The 18,469-nt window shown below is 39.3% G+C and overlaps 1 long non-coding RNA gene across 1 annotated transcript; it reads left to right on the top strand.

Moving 5' to 3' along the window:
• Window positions 1-13,056: 13,056 nt before the first annotated feature.
• On the top strand, window positions 13,057-17,863 carry LOC130679470 (uncharacterized). The gene is made up of 3 exons (XR_008992453.1): window positions 13,057-13,144; window positions 13,788-13,909; window positions 17,687-17,863. It is a non-coding gene; the product is annotated as an uncharacterized LOC130679470 (long non-coding RNA).
• The last annotated feature ends 606 nt before the right edge of the window (window positions 17,864-18,469 follow it).

Here is an 18,469-nt window from a genome sequence, read left to right as displayed (position 1 = left end):
ACGGTTACATGCAATCTGTGTAACCAGCTAAGTAGACCAGGCCCTGGATTGGTGTGAGCTCAGGGGGAGGTACTTTTAGGGTCAGTTTCTTACTTTTCTATATCATTCATTTCATCCATGTTTGCATTCAGTTGATGTTGAAAGCCAGGACTCAAATTTTGTCTCTGGAACTGAGAGAAGTTATATTTAGAGGTGCATTTTCCCACAGGTTGAGGATGATAAATGGATTGTATTCATTCATTGTCAACATCGTTGTTGATATGGATAACTCCTCCCTGTATCAGGTACTGAGTATGAGGTCACAGTCTCACATTCTGCCTGGGTCTCCGGGGTGCAGGAGGGCAGTGGTGTGCCTTCAGAGTGTGGTTCTCAGAGCATCAGCATCAAGAAGAACCTTGTTAGAAGGCAAATTTCAGGCCTCATTCAACACCTACTGAATTAAAAATTCTGGAGTGGGGCTCAGTAATTTATGTTTTATGAAGCCGTCCAGGGGGTTCTGATCCACACTTAAATTTGAGAACCAGTGCATTAAGGACGTTAGTCTGAACAATAAACATGTGTTTCCTTCTCAAGGCAAGGCTCAATAGCCCCAGGCTAAGATTCTGATCAACTCCACACCCTCCTCTGACCTTACTAAGTGATCAACCAGTCCGGGTTGCCAGCCACGCTTCACTATTCACAGCACATCTCTAAATGGAGGAGGCAATGGAAAGGGGTCAGGCCTTCCTGTGGTGCTGTACTGAGCACCTTTGCCAGAAACTCTAGCCAGTCCAGCTCAGGTCTAGGTGGCCTTTGGGAGCCATAGACAAATAGAACCTTCACTGCTCTCATGTCTCCCTTCACATAAAGTTCATGTAAGACTAACGCGGCTGCTTATGAAATCTCCCCTGTGAGATTGATCTTATCTCTATTTTACACCTAAGGAAACAGTGACATGAAGCTTTAAATAACTTGTCATAGTTGCAAAATTGGTAAGTGTTGGAGATGGGATTTAAAGCCAGTCTAACTTCAGAATCCACTGGGAAACTGGAACATTCCCAGACACACACTTTGAAAATCCTGCTCCAAAAAATACTGTCTACGCTGATTTTGCAGCAAATGTCAAAAGTGTCCACTCATATCAACCTACTGTCACAATTCATTTGCTTTCCAAAAGGAGGCCACTGACCCAAACATTAATAAATGAAAATATAATTCCAATTTCAAGAGAGATGTATTGTTATTTCTCTTCAATTATTTGCTCTTTAAACTTTTCTCCAAACCTAGGGACAAGAGATGTTGATCTCCCCTGAACTCTAGGCTCCACATATCTCCCTAACAGGCATCTCACGCTGGACATGTGCAAACAGAACTCTTCATTATTCATCCCCAACCTGTTCCTCCCCTGCTGTCCCCTATTTCAGTAAACACACCACAGTGGTCAATCCAAAATCTTAGCTATTTTTATTTCTTCCTTTCCCCTTTCTCCCATATCTATCTACATCATCAGCAAATCTGGGTAGGTCTATTTCCAAAATGTATTCTAAATCTACATACATTTTCACAGCTCTACTGCTACCAGCTAGTCGAGCCATCATTATCTCTCACTACTATATCCACTTCTCAACTAGATTTCCTGTATTTATCCTGTATTCCTATCACCTCCTAAAAATCTGTTTCCTGTGCATATTCTGAGTGAGCTTTTAAAAATACACCAGCTTATCATAGTAGATCCCCACCCATCATAATACCCATTTATTGATTGCCCTCGGAGTGAGAGGACTAGAACTTGCATCCCCAAATATGCTGCTTTGGCACATTATTTTGAGCTGAAGGCAACTGAAAAATAGCAATACAGGAAGGGCCCTCTACTTTTCCCCCTTTCTGCCTAAAAGCAGGACACATTCTTGTGAGAAATAATATCCCATTCTGGTACCAGGAAGAATAAAATATTCTTATCCCTGGAAATGCAGAGTTAATGCCAAAAAATGAGTCCACACAAAAAAAATCTTACTAAAATTATCCTTATTTTCCATTAATTTCCTCCATGTATTTCCTAGTCACTTGCAAACAATTACTACCCCTAAAGGCCCAAACCCCTGTCCTTTGCCTATTTACTTCTCTGTAACTTACTGTCCTTTGTTAAACTCCAAGTCTAACAGCTTCTTGTGATTTTCACCTCTTCCCTACTAAGTGCCTTTGCCATGTAAAAAATATTAAAATCAAATAAAATCAGTGTGCTTTTCTCCTGTTTAGTCTGTCATTGGTCAACTTAATTTTCAGGTCCTTGCTACAGAGTATAAAAGAGTAGAGGAAAAGTTTTTCTTCTCCTACAATAGCACTTACCTATCATTTATATTGCTTATCCTTATATTTACTGTTTGTTTAATGTCCTCCCCACTAAAATGTAAGCTCAATGAAAAGGGTTATTTGCCCTCTTTACCACCATATCTACAGGCCTGGCACATGGTTGGTGCTCAATAAATATTTGTTGCACCACTGAATCGGCACTTAGGTGACATAGTTTAAGCCCCAGGGAGAGGGACATATCTGAGAAGAGCCCCACTCACTGGCCACCATTGACAGAATTATTTGTTTCAGATCCTAAACACAGGCTAAGGTACCACTTTAAATGAGCATTTACTAAATGCAATTGAAGGTAACATCTCGTTTGAAGAGGAAGGAAGACAACTGTAACAATCTGAAGGAAGACAAAGTGAACTACCAGAGAAGGGCACTGTGAGAGCTACGGCACTCAGCAAGAAGTCTGAAAGTAGGACAAATACCAAGGAATAAAAGCCTGATTTTTAAGAAGCAGTTTCAGCACAGAATCCTGAGGAAAGAAAAAGAAAGGCTGGGTAGGGGTGGGAGTTGGGGGAGAATCAGTCAGGGACAGAGAACAAGAAACAGAGTGAGACAGAGAGAGAAGGAGACACAGAGAGATTAGATAGGAAGCCATGTTCTCTTCAGCAGTGAACTCAGACTTCTAACTCTAACCATCAAATAGCACATGTGCACATATATATAATTATACATTATATATATACACATGTATACATGTTATACATGTATGTATGTATATACACACACAGATATTTATTATATACAAAGAGAAAGAAAGTAAGTTTGAAGCAGGGTCATTTGCCAAGCTGACAGCCCTCCAACAATAATGGGTTTGCCCATTTACATCACAGCCTCTGACGGGCCACAAGGGCCTTTTCAGTTTTCATGTGCTATGTGACCCTTCCCATGAAAAGCCTACTGTGGTTGATTTCATATGTTACTACTACTAGAGTTAGAAATTAAAATGAATAGAAATTTATAATGTGTGCAGTGCTACAGTGATACTCCGCCACCCTGCTCCCTGCCACAACCAATAATTAGCCAGAAGTACCTAGGAAGTGTTTGTGAGGGGAAATGCCAAAACAGAAAACCAAATGACTTTTTAATACATGAACTTTTTTAAAGGCAAGAGGTGTTACACACACACAGACACACACACACACATTCTTTTATATATCAAAAGAGCTTCATAAAGTGACTTATAGACTGTTCTAAATAATCATAACATGATTTTAAGACATTTCTGCTTTAGGCTAATAAAGGAATTACATTTATGTATTTTTTTTAAAAAAAGAACATCACAAGGAAAATTGTAAATAGAAAATTATGGAAAAATTAATTTGATGAGTACACCCCTTGCTAGTATAGGCCTGTGATAGGAAATGAATTTGAAGAGATTTTTAATTGTATCATCTCTAATCCATTTGCCTATCATTTGGTGTCACTGAGTCAGTCTATTATCTGTGTAGTGGTTAAGACACATTAGACTCAAACAGCCCTGGATTCAAGTTATAGCTCTAGTGTGCTCTCACTGGATGAGTCATGATTTTCCCATCTATAAAATGGGGGCCATAGGATTGCTATAAGGACATGTATGTAAGACATTTGGCATAAAGTAATGTGTAGTGCACAGTCCTAGTAATTATTTTTAATTAAATTCATTTCATAAATATATATCATGTGCCTTTGGCATAGTAAGCATTGTTCTAGGCGCTAGGGGTAGGCATCAGGGCTGCCTGTAGGATTATATAGGACTGTGCATAAAGCAAATCCATAGGCCACCACTGGCATCATCCACAGGAACAGTGCATCCTGGAGCTACACTTAGTTGCCTTGGAGCCATACTTAGTTGCCCTAACAGTGGAAGATAAAATGGAATGAATATTCCTTTCTAATGAGAGGAATAATATTATTACTATGACTTCACACTTTATAAAAACCGTATCATTCAACATATGAATAACTAACATCAGTAAGTATTATTTAAGGATTTATCAAATATTCAGTGCTATATTGGTGGAGTAGGCAATGTAGGAGTCAAGGGTTTGCCTTATTTCTGCAATTAAGCAGTTTTAAATCCAGTTGAGACATCAGATACACAAAATGGGCCAGCTATTTTTCTTATAACTCCATTTACATTGGATTCAAATTTCACTTCCAGCATCATCTTTTTTTGTTACTTTGCTGCACTTTCATCTTTGTTGGGCAATTCACTCTTGATTAACCACTTCCATAAAATGTCACAGAGGTTTGTCCCTGGAGACAAGGGAGCAACACAACTGCACACTTTGCTGTCTGTGAGTAACAGATGCAAGATAGCCAAAAGATTTCGGAGGAAATGACGTGATTGGTCACAGATCATGATGGACCTGTGTTATTCACATAGTGATTTTGTGTACTGAAGTGCCAGCAACAAAGTTTGTACTCCATGCAAATATTCACAATTAATACATCGTATAGCACGGTAACTAAAAGTTGAACCCTGTTATCAGGGGACTGGTGTTATTTAATTAAAATGTGGTGACTGAAGTTTATGCATATCAAAACCACACAGAGGATTGCCTATCCTCATTATCTTTGTTAGTTTTTAGCATATATCAATGGAAAATAAGTTCTCATGATAGGAAACTAACTCATGTTATAGCTGGATTGGATTAAACATGGAAGGTTAATAAGGGTAATACATCAAAATGAAGAGTTAAACATGTACCTTACCACAACAAACAAAGCTAATAAGCACCTACTGAATCCCAAAGATTAGTTCACCTACTATGTGTCATGGCAGTAGAGGACAAAGCCCAGTAATGTCTAGTATTTTCTGACCCCTTTATTCCATCTTTTTTCCCTTCTATTTTTGCCTTTTCTTGTTCCTTTTCTCCTATTAAAATGCACATTCAATTAAATGTGATATATTTCATTAAAAAGAACAACACAAAACTTAACTTTTATAAAAGTGTTTCTCTGTTCTTCTATCTGTATGTGCAGAGAAAGCATCTAGATAATGTTTTCCTACTCTTAAAATGAGAATATCATTATGAAGTGGTAGAAAGTGAGATGATTTTTTCATGTTCATATTTGTTCTGTGTACATTCTTTGAATTCCTCATGATGAACGCTGACGAATAAGTTTAATGTTTAGAAAAGCAATAATGATTACCTCAAAAAAAATTGGAAGCATTTTCAAAATAGTTGAAAGAAATCCTTCCGAATTTCCTTAAGTGACCTAATTTTCTCAGAATTTTCTCAAGGAAGGCACAATTTGGCGTTTTGGATGGTAAAATTGGTCCTTGAACTTTTTCCTCTACATTCTTTCTAAAAGCTTGATTTTTCTTTTTAAGAGGAACTGAAGATAGAAAACGGTCCTCCTACAAAATGACTGTAACTCCCGGGGGAAGATATTTCCCCAGCTCAGGGCAAAATACCTTTGAACAGCCATCAGTCAAAGACAAATAAAGTGGGAGAAACCTGTCTATTGCTTACAAGCAGTCATCTACTTCTGCTTGGCCCAGTCTCCAACTCGTTGGCTACAGAAAAAAAAGGCCCCTCCAACCTCTCAGGTCCAGATATGCCCACTCTCCCCTTTGTAATTATCTGTTGATAGGGAGATGGCTACTTTTCTCCACCCCTTGGAAACACCTGTTGATACGGAAATGCACTAAGGTCAGGCAAGAGATTCTGGAAATATTGCAATTTTACCCACAATGACCAAGTGGTTATACTTTAATCCCTTGCTCTGTGCTGCTAGAACAGTGATTCCTTTACTATTGAAGATGTTAGCAAATTTTACTTTTCATGATGACATTGTAAGTTGCATGAGAGCAGGGACCGGACCATAGCTTCATAATCTTGCATCAGGCACTTGATACAACATTTGTGTTTATGAAAAATACTTTTTAAAATTTTTGTTGAAAGACAAAATTAACGCTTTGTTATGTTAAGAGTAATGACACGGTTTTAACGTCTTCCTGGGATGGTAAGGGGCAGGCGCGGTTCCGTCCGGTTCTCCAACGGCGCGGCCGCGGGCCCCCGGCAGCTCGGCTGGGGGGAGGAGCGGCAGCGGCCGGGCAGCCGGCCTCGCGAAGGCCCTCGGCGCGCTGCGGCCCCCAGGCTCCCGGCACGCGCCCGCCCCGCCGCCGCGGTGCCCAAGGGAAGGTCAGCTCCGCCGGTCACGGCCACGGAGGCGCCCGAGGGGAGATGGGCGAGGCTGTCAGCTAAACCTGCTCCCCCAGGAGTGGAACCGAAGCCAAAAAAGGCGACAGGAAAGGATAAATCTTAAAAGTGCAAACAAAAGGGAAAAGGAGAGCGAAGCCAAAGCAGACCGAAGCGGCTAACCCGGGAACTAATGATTAACCTGCAGAAAACGGAGAAACTAGAAATGAGGAGAATCCAGCCTCTGATGAATTAGGAGAGAAAGAATCCAAGTCTGATTAATATCATACATCCTGTCTTACCAGTGGACCCTGCCTCTCTTCTTGTACAATCCAGAGGAATATTTGTATCAACTAAACTATTTTGTAAATGCAAGCTTTTTAGTACCTCTAGAAACATTTGTAAGGAAGGAATCCCACCTCATTCCATTTTTTAAGTGTAAATTGCATTTTTAAGAGATGAAATCATTTGCTGTTGCTTATTTTGGGATACAACCAGAGAATAGTGAGATACTGAATATGGGAGGCTTTGATGGTCTTGGGTGTCAGCTTAACATTCCATAATGTGGATAGTTTTGATATCCTGTAATATAAACATATTAAATGGCAATTTGGAGCCAGTCGTGCATTTAATATATCTTGAACATTTAAAATTACTTCTACTTCTGCATTGTTTTTGGTAGAATTGTTTCCTAAAGAAAACCACTCCTTGATCTTGGCTGTCCCTGTCAGAATTTTGGGCAGTCTGTAACATCTCCGGCCGTAGTAGTCCGGTTTTCTTAGTAACTCTGTTAATGTGCTGTGAAAGATAGAAAATTTGCATATGGGTAGTGCATGTGATATGAAATTGTGAATTAGTGGAACTTAATGATATAACAGCATACCAACATTTGAAGATAATGGTACTTGATATCCAATTATAGGAAATGTGCCTCGAAAGTTTAGTCTGGAAAGTCACTGCAGTAACTGTTAAGAACAACCACATGACTTTTTACATATTCGGTATGTTAAGAATTGTGTACAAATTGAAATGTCAGTGTAGGGATGCTCAAAGCAAATAAAATCTCAATTCTAAAAGAAAAAAAAGTCTTCCTGAAATTTTGTTTTGCTTTGTTTTCAAACTCAGAGCTTTCAAGTTCAAGACTATCAACCTTCCTAGACCGCATAGAGAGGCTGCAGATTCTAGAAAGACACTCCAGTTTACATTAATATATTGTCATCATCAGTAGTAAGTAAAAATTAGAGAGAAGCTATTCAGCTGAGTCTGTTTTGTGTTTCTTTAAATTTTGCTTTAAATAACAATTTTTATAGTAAAACATATTAATGTTCATTGCATTGATATAAAATAGCTGCTTTTAGCAAGCTATTTTTTTCCAAACCTGAGTTGATAAAGGAGCTCTGTGTGCTTTTTTCTTGATTGGACAGATCAATTTAAAAAACAAAATGAACACCTAGTTATACTGTACTCTCAACCTTGCTGTAGACATAATCAGGGTTTGGTTTTTGACCTGTTTCTCTTCTTTCTTACATGATTTTCCGGGAGTTCTGCTTCTCTAGTAGCCTCAATTTCTATTGACACAAAGGGTATTTCCCAGCCTGTCTTCTGCCCTGGCCTGTCATCCTCAGGACCTCTTAATTTTGTATTTCTAGTTGTTTATATAAATGTGCCATGATCCCCTAAGAGTTAATATCTTGATAGAATTCTCTTCCATCTCGGTCACCAAGGCTACTTCCAAAATGGCCTCCACTGTGAACCTTGAGAGTTCTTCACAATAGCCTTTCTCTTCTGGCTGTTGTGACTTGCATCAGTTCATTCTGTTTGGTATTCATGATACTTGTTTCCTCCTTTTCTTTTTCACCACTCCTGCCTGAATCCTAATCCCCTTTTGTACCTGGACTTGTATAACAGGCTTTACCCAGAACTCTGACCCCAACCATTCCTGTGTCAGCAGACAAAGTAGACTCTCTCCACCAATTTCATCACTGTACTTCTGCCCACTGGAATCAACAGCATTTCTCCCAAATTAACTCCATTCAAGAACTTCCACGATTGACCTCCTTTTCTTATTAAATTATGCTACTTTCCTGTTGGAAACTGTCCATTTATAATGTCCATTTATAATGAAATCATGCTGCAATTTCACTCCTGACTCCTTACCAAGGCCTATTACATGTCTGACTATCTTTCTGACCTTGTTGCCTACCATGTTTGCCACAGCTCACTCTGCTTTAGCTCACTCATTTCTTTGTGTTCCTTCCTACCCAAGGTCCTTTGCACTAGCTTTCCTTGGGAGCTTTCTGCCCAGATCTGCCTTGGGAGCTTTCTGCCCAGATCATTTCATAACTTGGCTTCTTTGCATCATTTGGGACTCAGTGCAAATGCTCTCTCCTCAGAGAGGCCTTCCCCAGCCATCCTGTCTAATGTGCATTCACAGATGCTCTGCTACATCTCTTGGTTTTGTTTTATTCATGATACTTTATGTTGTCACTTGTTTATTATCTGTCTGTGCCTTTGGAGAAAATGGTCCGCAAGAACCCAGACCTTGCCTCTCTGTTCACTGCTATATCTACAGGGCTTAGAACAGTGCCTGGCACAGACAGCTCAGCAAATTGTTGTTAACTGAATTACAATGTCATAATTTTTGCTCCCCAACTAGACCAAGCCATTTTCTATGCTGTCTTGTATGTCTATATGAAAATTCTTAGTCATGCGTTTTCTTCATTCTAACCCCTTTACAGAATTCTCTTTACTATTCCTTTTTAACAATTTGTTTCAGTCACTTCTTTCAAGATCTAGCTCAAATGCCACTTGTAAAAGCCTTCTTGAATTCTTTTTGACATGAACACTCCATTGCTCCTCTACCCCACAGGATTTGCCTATATCATTGTCATAATATTATCTTGTGCTTTTAAAAAATGTTCAACATGTTGTTTATTGTAAGGCTGGAGGTACCGGAGGGAGAAGGGCGAGGACAATGCAGGTGGAACAGAGAGAGCACCAAGTAGCTCTGTGCCGAATGGGGAAGGAACGAACAGCTCTTCCTGGATTCCAGTCCCATGACATGCCGACAAACCCCGGATGCAGACCCCCTCCATCCGGAAGGAGGGGACCTCTGGCTGTCCATCACCCGACCCTGAGCCAATAAAAATTCCCCACATACCCTTAGCGCAGCCCACTTCCCCCTCCCTTCCCTGTTCTCTGAAAAACTCCCCGCCTCCCCTCCTGGGCACGACTTCCTCAGCCTGCGTCCCTGCAGACTGGTGAAACTCACCCGGGAATTGCACTCAAATAAACTGCCTGGCCCTTTGTTGCCTCTCGTCACCTGCTTATTTCAGCTAGAATTTATCTTACATTTATAACTACATCTTTTTCTTCCCTTTTTGGGTCATCTAATTATTTCCTTGTTGAGAAATGGTGTAATCAAACGATTAAAGCTTTGGACTACAAGGCCTGGGAAACAGTTACAGACTTTGGATGTGCCATTTCCCACATCCATAAAATGGAAGAGTTGGTCAAGACCAGAGGTTGCAAAATGGCAGCCCACAGATTGAATAAGGCCCATAGATGTGTTTCACTTACCCTTAGTAAAATTCAAATTAACTGGGCAATGTTGAAAACACAGAAAATTTTTGGAGAGCTTGGAATTCTATCTTCTCTGGAGAAAAAACTTAACAGACCAGACAACAAGAGATCTACGTTTCTGCATGGCAGCAAATCCATTGAGCAGGAGAGCAACCATCTCTTAACGCAGGGTGGGGACTCTCTGGCATGGCATGGCGCTGACTGACCTAGGCACCTGACTTGTTTATGGTAATTCTCTCTTGGAGTTTGAATACACAATCCCGAAACATATCATCTCAAAGGTCCCTTCCAACTCCATAAATCTGTGATTCTGGATGAATATATCATAGCTCTCTGCTCAGACTTGGTTCTTGAAGGGCAGTACCTGGTGCTTTCTTCTGCTTGTACAGGTTGTAGTGCTGGGCATAAAGCAGACACTTAATGTTTGTTGAACATTAAATCTAGTTATTAAATTTAGTTACAGATAGGCAGTAAAAACCAGATATCAACTAATGTAAATTTGTTACCAATCTTTGAGACACTGAGAAGTGACTGGTGGTTACCATGGGGGAGAGGTAGGAAAATAAAAGTGCATAAAAATTCTCAATCATAATATACATTGGTCATGGGGATGGTAGTACAGCATGGAGAATATAGGCAATGATTCTGTAACATCTTCTTATGTTGACAGATAATAACTGTATTAGAAGGGGTGGGGGGTTGGAGGTAAGGATTTAATAATATGGGTACTGTTGAACAGTGTTGTATACCTGAAACCAATATAAGATTGTATATCAATGATAATTCAAAAAAACTTATTACAAATCTTTCATTGACTTTTATAAAGAAATACACCCTAGCAAAATGGAATTAAAATACTGACACAGAATTTGTGTGATATGAAAAATTTAACTGTACAGATATCAACCAAATGAGGTTTCATTTAGGCAGAAAACAACAAATATAGTCCCTCAGTCTCCCACCTGTGGAACTCCCACTAATCATTCATTGTAGTTATGCAGGCAGATCAGAGCAGAGTGTATCCTAGAGATAGAAAAACATTGCTATTTGCCCTCACAACTAATGATCATGTGTCCAACAGCTGGGACTTGCTGAAACCCTCATTTATTACAATACCAGTAACTACCTTTGCTGTATTTCCACAAAACCACAAAATATTTGGCATAGTTCAGGACTACCAAATTTAATAAATCCCATTATTCTTTTTGCAACAAGTCATTAACTTTTAAGGGGAACACATCACACTAACATATTTTCCATGGATTAACAGCAATAGCTAAAGAACTCCACATCAGGTCGGGCTATGCATGGCACACAGAAGTGAGTGGTAGACAGGTGCATAACTGAGGGGAGATTGAACACCCGTGTTGTAATCTGAGTACCTTCTTCTCTGTATTTCCATTTTCTACTATAAAGAGTATTCACAAGTGACATAAATATTTCATTTGAGAAAAGATTGCACTCCTCTAAAACTTCTACGGTAACAATGGACATACAGCTGATCCTGTGCCTTTCATATTAATACCATTATAAATCTTTTTAATGAAGTTGGATAATTGTAGTATTTGAAAAACATTTTAGAAATTTAATTTATTCAGAACATTATAGTCTGAAGAACTACAGACAAATAAGTAAAACTGACTAAAAGTTTTCATTTAATTTGGACAGTTTTAGTCTCCAATTTTTTATCATGTGCAGGGACTGAGCTGAAGTATACTTTTGTACTGTTTACGAAAAAAAGTGGCTTAGTAAGTAAATGAATAGTATAAATAATATCTGGAAGGAAGCATTTAGTTACCAAAGAAGATAATTTTTTCCAACAGTTGGGATTTCTTTTTACTTATAAAATGCTCTATTCAAAGTGTGGGCAAGATCAGAACTTCTTATATGCTAATGATTTTTATCTATTTACAAATCTGGGCCTGAACTGCCAGCACTTATTAGTCATTTTGCTGGTTACTGTATGTACTTGACAGGAATAAAGCTGCATTTCCTTTGAAATAGCCCAGTTGATCCAGACTAGTGAGTTTTTCTATATGTATTTGTATTTCATGTTTGGATAATTTTCATCTTCCACTGGTGTCTAAACCACTGCAAACTATACAATTTACATATTAAAGACATCTAGTTGCACCCAACAGTGAAAAGTATAGTAAAAGAAATCTTACTGCAAGCTGAGTGGTTTTAACCACTCCCCTCCCCTCATTTGTAAAATGGGGGTAATAATAGTTCCTATTTCTTAGGGATGTAAAGGATATTAATAGAGGTAAGGCAAGCATTCCCTTAGGGAACAAGGTCCACATTATCGTCATCATTCCTAATATGTGTTGAAGATCCTGTGTAACGAATTGTGCATTTTGTAATTTATACTGCATGATCTCCATTTTACAGATGAAGCTTCTGAGGCTCAGAGAATTTTTTTAAAAATTGCTCCAGATCACATGTTGAAGAACCACAATCCTGACCACTTCTGTTTGTCAACTGGCTGCAAGTCGGGCATTACTGTGCTACAAAAGCCACCTTAGAAATTAACCAGCACGGTCAATGATAATCCATGAGTAGTGACTGCAATTCTGAGGCTGGTCTTCATGCTTTGTTGGATCAACCTCATTATTCTGAGGTTGGACCCTGTGCAGTGAACATGACTATAACCCACCCATCCACTCCTCCACATTCTGACACTCTCCATTATGAATTAAGTCCTAAGAATTCCTATCTCACTACTCCCCAAGGTTTTCAGCCACAGTCCTCTCTGACTTGTATTTTCACCATCCTAGTTACTGTTTTCTTAAACTCTTCTATTAAGCTACTCCACATCTACCTCAGCAAATAACTTTGCAGCCTTATAGAGGAGTAAGAAATTGTTTTGACTGTGGATTGGTTTACAAATGCTGCACTTTCCAGTTCATACTGTTCCATGACCCAGTACCATGTGGGAGGACATGACCCTGGGTGCTGAGGAAACGCCCATGAAACATTGTTTCCCTAACTCCCTGCAGCAGTGGAAGGAGCGGCACGGTGGTGGTGGCGGTGATGGTGGTGGTGGAAAGATTTTGTTCAAGCATGTTGGCACCTCACTGGCAAATACTTGCGTGAGTGTAAGATTTCATTCTACTCTGACGATCTGAATTTACCTCGTCAATGTTTTGTAGGTTATCAGGAGCTTAAGAAGTTAAAATTGAGGGTTCCCCAAAAAACGGTATGTCTATTTTCCTCAGGTGGTAGATCTTCATATGTGGTATTGTGATTTTTCCTTTAAAATTTAAAACGTCTCCTACAATTTGCCTAAAACAAATGCTTCCAACTTAAGGCCAGAGATAAAAGTGAAACCATGTCACACGGATTCAGATAAGTTCTCAGTTCTTGGGAATCCAAGGTGTGGTGGGTGTGCTGACCAAGGGGCAAGCTCCCAAGTGGATTAGAAGTATATTACGGAGAAAGACAATATTTTGCTTGTCATTTTGAGTAACTAAAATATCTACAATAAGATAATGCCAAAAGATACTTTATATCAGCAAAGTATTTCTAGATGTGTTTCTAGATCACAAAGCTGCCCTGCCTAGGAGCAGAAAGCGTTAAAGGGTGCACAGTCTCAGGCTTTAGGAGGGTAGGACCGCACCCTGTGGAAAAGCCTCAGCACAGCCTCAAAAACACATAAAGGTCTGTGAATGTAGCTTGGGCAGGGTGCGGAGCAAAATTCCCTGGGCTCTTTTATGGCTTTGTCTGTTCTTGCAGTCTATGACCTCAGGCGCTCTGCAGCCTCCTTCCCATGTCTGCACAATGGAGGAATGCAACTCCAGGACCTCTACTCTGCTTTCTCCCCCAAGGGACCGGAGACTGTCTAGGCTACGCACTATGTAAGTCCCAGATCCTTTGCTCTAGGTGTGGTTAAAAGAACAAAATTATTTTAATTACTGGGCGTAACTTTAGTCATCTGCTTCACATCTTCCTCTAAATTTGCACCCTGGATCTGCATGTCTCTTACCAAGAAAAGAAGGTGACTGTGGGAATAGGAAAAGACTTTCTGCTGAAATGCTGAATTTTACACTGTTTTCTAAAATCTGTCTTCAATAGCCACCTGCAAAGCTACAATTTTGATGTTATGAGCTGGCAGTCTAACCTAACGTCACTGTATCTTGGATTAATGAAATGCCTCCTCTCATGCCCAAACTGCCACATTCTCTTCCTCCTTTCCTTCACACCTCACCAACACTGCCCACCTCTTTCAGCCACCTGAGTCTCTATGTATACCACCTAACACAGCAGCCAAGAGCCAGCATAGTCAGTGAGCATGAGAAACATGGCCAGTCTGAAGTTAAGTGTAAGATACACACCAGATTTCCAAGACTTAGTTTCAAAACAGGAATGTAAGATATCTCATTAATAATTTTTTAATATTGCTTGTAAGTTAAAATGATAATGTTTTGGATATATTGAATTAAATAAAATTTTATTAAAATAAGTTTTACCTTTTTAAAAAAATATTTTTGACTGTGGCTACTAGAAAGTTTAAAATTACAAATGTGGTTTGAATTTGTAATTCACATTACATTTCTGTTCTATAGAGGTCTAAATGGTTTCTAGTCCTTTACATTCATACGCTCTATTTAAGAAGAAAATCTGAGACAATGGCATCTAAAAAATGTTTAATCTTTTTATATAAATATCTAATAGTTTCAAATAGATTATCAACTAAATTCTGCATTTTAACTATTTAAAATTATGAATTTATGTATCTAAAACAGAGCCAGTTGTACTAGAAATTCAAATCTATTCAACCATAAGGAAGATGATAAGACAAGCTATAGCAATACAGAAGCATGTAATAAAAAGCAGTGGTACTAATCCTTTTGCAGTCATGGACCCATATTGTTCATTGAACAAATTACTTATTATATGCCTATTGTCATCAAGACTGTGCCAGGCTCTGGAAATACAACTGGTAATCTGATGAAACGTTCAGACTCTCGCCCCAGAAAAAGCACACATCTACAAACGCACAGGTTTGCATTTAATTTGAGGCTCTTGTACATCTTCTGAAGCCCATCCATAAACCCTAAATTAACAATTTCTGAATTTGAGAAAAGAGCATGGATTTTAGGGCCAGACAGATGAGTTCCAGTGCTGGTTCCACTAGTTACTGGGGGGACCTTTACCTTCTCTAAGATCCACTTTCCTCATTATAAGAGGGAGAAATTGAACAAATAGCTGGGTATTATGAGGATTAGCATTGAGATATATAAAAAGGCCTTCCTTGTGCATTCCTTCCTAAGCACCTAAGTAGGCGCTTAATAGATCCTAACAATTATTTCTCATCTTCCCTTATGTGTCAAAGTGGCTCAAAAGGGTAAGTTAAGAGGATGGATTCTTTATGTCTGAATTTTCCTGTCTATGTCAAGTTCGTAAATTATATAGTAGCCCCAGAGGTTAGTTGCTGAAACAAAAATTAGAGTTTGGCTCTCCAACCAAGCCATAACCTTTTAAATAAGATGTCCAAAATTAGTGTGTGAGCCGTCTGGGGTAATATGACTCTACAGAACTGAGAATACATCTGCCCACACTTTAAGAGATGCTATGTGGTATGTGAATACGTCTTTCTGTGGTTTGGAAACAAATTTGTGTCTGCAAACCTTACAGTTAGGTTTCTGTTTTATGGAATTATTTTTGTTTGTTTTTTAAGAAAACTGTCCTGGTATGTATATACACCTCTTACAGGCGATCTGAAGGCAACAGTTAGCAGCCACAAGCAAACTGGGATGAGAGTACCTTAAATGAATAAGAAGTTGGGCTAAGAAGCCAAACGCCATGCTATTCCCACACTGCTTGTCCTTTCAGTGCCACACTCTGGAATGATCCAGCCTCCAAATCATGAAGATAGAGGTAGAGTGACTCACCAGCTACCAGGAGGTGAGGGCAAACCAGCCTTGTCATAATTTTACAGACTCCTCTTTCCACTCACAAAAACAAGTTATGTATGGTATTTACATACATCTGTGTTTTTGGGCATTTTCCAAATGCCTTTTGGAGAACATTAAACAGGAAATTGATGCCACAGGGCAAATATTCATTCTTCCCATCCTCTCTCACAAAAACAAGTACAGATTTGCTGTGGCTAGACTGACTTCCTGCACTGTGTTGTTGCTTATTCGATTTTACACTAGAAGGAAAAAAAATACATTCTCTGTTTCAGTTTAGAGCATGTTGAAAATAGCTGAAATGCATAAATAAAAAAACCTCCCTCATGAGAGCACTGAAGTATAGAATTCAATGCTTTATAAAATTGCTGTATAAAATTTATACAATTCAAAGGTTAATGAGTGTTCTTCACGCCTATTGATGAAAGTCAATTTGTATCACATTAGACACATCAAATTTGGTTTCAACAGCATGTGCTCTAGTTCTCAGATGGAAAAACCTTTAAGCATTTGTCCACTGCAGCTTTTCATATAAGGAGAGCATCTCTTTTCAACCTCTTAAAGTGGTCTTTCATTAGTAATAACACCCCAAAACAGAAACCCATCTGTAAGATTTGTTTTCGAATTGCAGAAAAATGCATGCAAATACCACACAGCATCTTTCAAAGTGTGGGCCTCTGTATTCTCAGTTCTGTAGTCATATTACCCCAGACAACTCACACACCAATTGTAAGCATCTTAAATTCAAAGTGGTCTTTGATTAGCATCTGAGCCCAAGTTCTTATTCATTAAGACTACTTTCACCCCAAAGTTTGCTCTAGCAAACTAACCACGGACTATTATAACATTTCTCTCTAATATCCATTTCTCCCTATAACCCATTTCTCCCTATTCATTTCTTTATCAGCCTGGAAACTGTTTAGGGATCCATAGGCTCTGGAAAAGCTTAATCTACTTCCAGTTCCAGGAATAGAGCATGTGCCTTGGGTTAGTTAAACTATTCAATGGATTCTCTCCCTTAGCCACAGAGATTTGCTCAAAAAGAGCATGTGATCTAAGCTCATCTAAAGTGAAGCTTGAAGCTTTTGCTGGGAAAAAGTCACTCTCTTTTTCCTGGTGGTTAAGAACACTGAAGCAATTGGCAGTCATCTTAGGATCATAAAATAAAGTACTTGTGTCTTAAAATAAAGCAAGTACTATGGAGGGCAGAAAAGAGAAACTGAAATAAACTAGGTCCCAAATGTCATCATTTTACTGCTGGCTCAAACATTGCCTGAAGATCTGTCTCTCGGCCATTTAGTAACATAAGTCATTGAATCTCCTATATTGTTCAAACTAACTTGATTCAAGTTTTGTGGGGTTTTTTTTGTAATTTGCAGCCAAAGCTTCATGACTTCCCTACCTATCAGTTAGAAAACACTTATAAAAGGAAGGGAGAGAACAAGAAGAAATCTAATGGGCTACTTCAAGGCCAATTTCATAACTAAATATAGGAGCGCAAGACCAATAAGGAATAAAAAAGTGATTGCCTTTAAGAACAGGCTGAGGAAAATAATGTCTCCAGTGATGTGTAACCACACACTAATGCGGGTTGGGAGAAGAGTCAGTCCACATACTTCTCCCTGGGACCAGGCAGAGTGTTGGGTGTGGGGACTTAGCAGCAGGAAGGGTCTAACCTCAGCCAAGGTCATCCTTACTTACTCTCTCTTTCTTTTCTAGAGTGAACTACTTAGCAACATATGCTGTTTGCAATTATCAAAGTCATTTGACCTCCATCCTTCCAGTTGTTCCTTACAACTCTCTCTGAAGAATTATATATATTATTATGTCCCATTTTATAGATGGGAACCTGAGGCCCAGAGACCCCAAGTCATATGTATAATAAATAAGCAGTACAGAACAGACTCAGAGCAGATCTTCTGATTCCAAAGCCTATAATCTTTGTCATACAGCATACATCATCCTTGAAGTTTGCCCTTTTTGTATTATATGGGATATATAATTTGGTAATTGGAGTCTTCTAGAATGAGGCCTAGAAGTATTTGACATCTGGCCTCATCATTACTATTTCCTTCACTTTTCCCTTAACGAAGATTAGCCAGAGTTTATTTTGTCCCTACGGTCACCATAACTTCCTTCCGTTCTCCATGCTCCAAAAGTATCTCCTCTCTACCTCCCCTGACCTGACACCATTAAAGCAACCATTTCCTCAGTCCCTAAAGGCAACATGTTGTAAGGAACGTGTTTGCTGAATGAATGCGCACTAAGATGTGAAACACCGTTAACTCCAGCGTGAATCCTCTATGAACATATGGACCTCTTAAGTGGGAGCTTGGAGTGACACTGACCTCCACGGTAAGAAGTTAATCTCCCACTGTGAATTTCAAGAGTGTGGTAAATTGGAGGTAGAGATGCTGTGGGGTAGGGGCCCTTCCCGCTAGTCTTGCTACATAAACCGCTCCTTCCCGCACCCACTCACAAGGCCTCACCCTGCTGTGGCCC

Source organism: Manis pentadactyla, chromosome 1, assembly GCF_030020395.1.
Source record: "Manis pentadactyla isolate mManPen7 chromosome 1, mManPen7.hap1, whole genome shotgun sequence".
Taxonomy (NCBI): domain Eukaryota; kingdom Metazoa; phylum Chordata; class Mammalia; order Pholidota; family Manidae; genus Manis; species Manis pentadactyla.
Note: the sequence above shows the minus strand (reverse complement) of the source record. Positions and strands in the feature narration are given on the sequence as shown.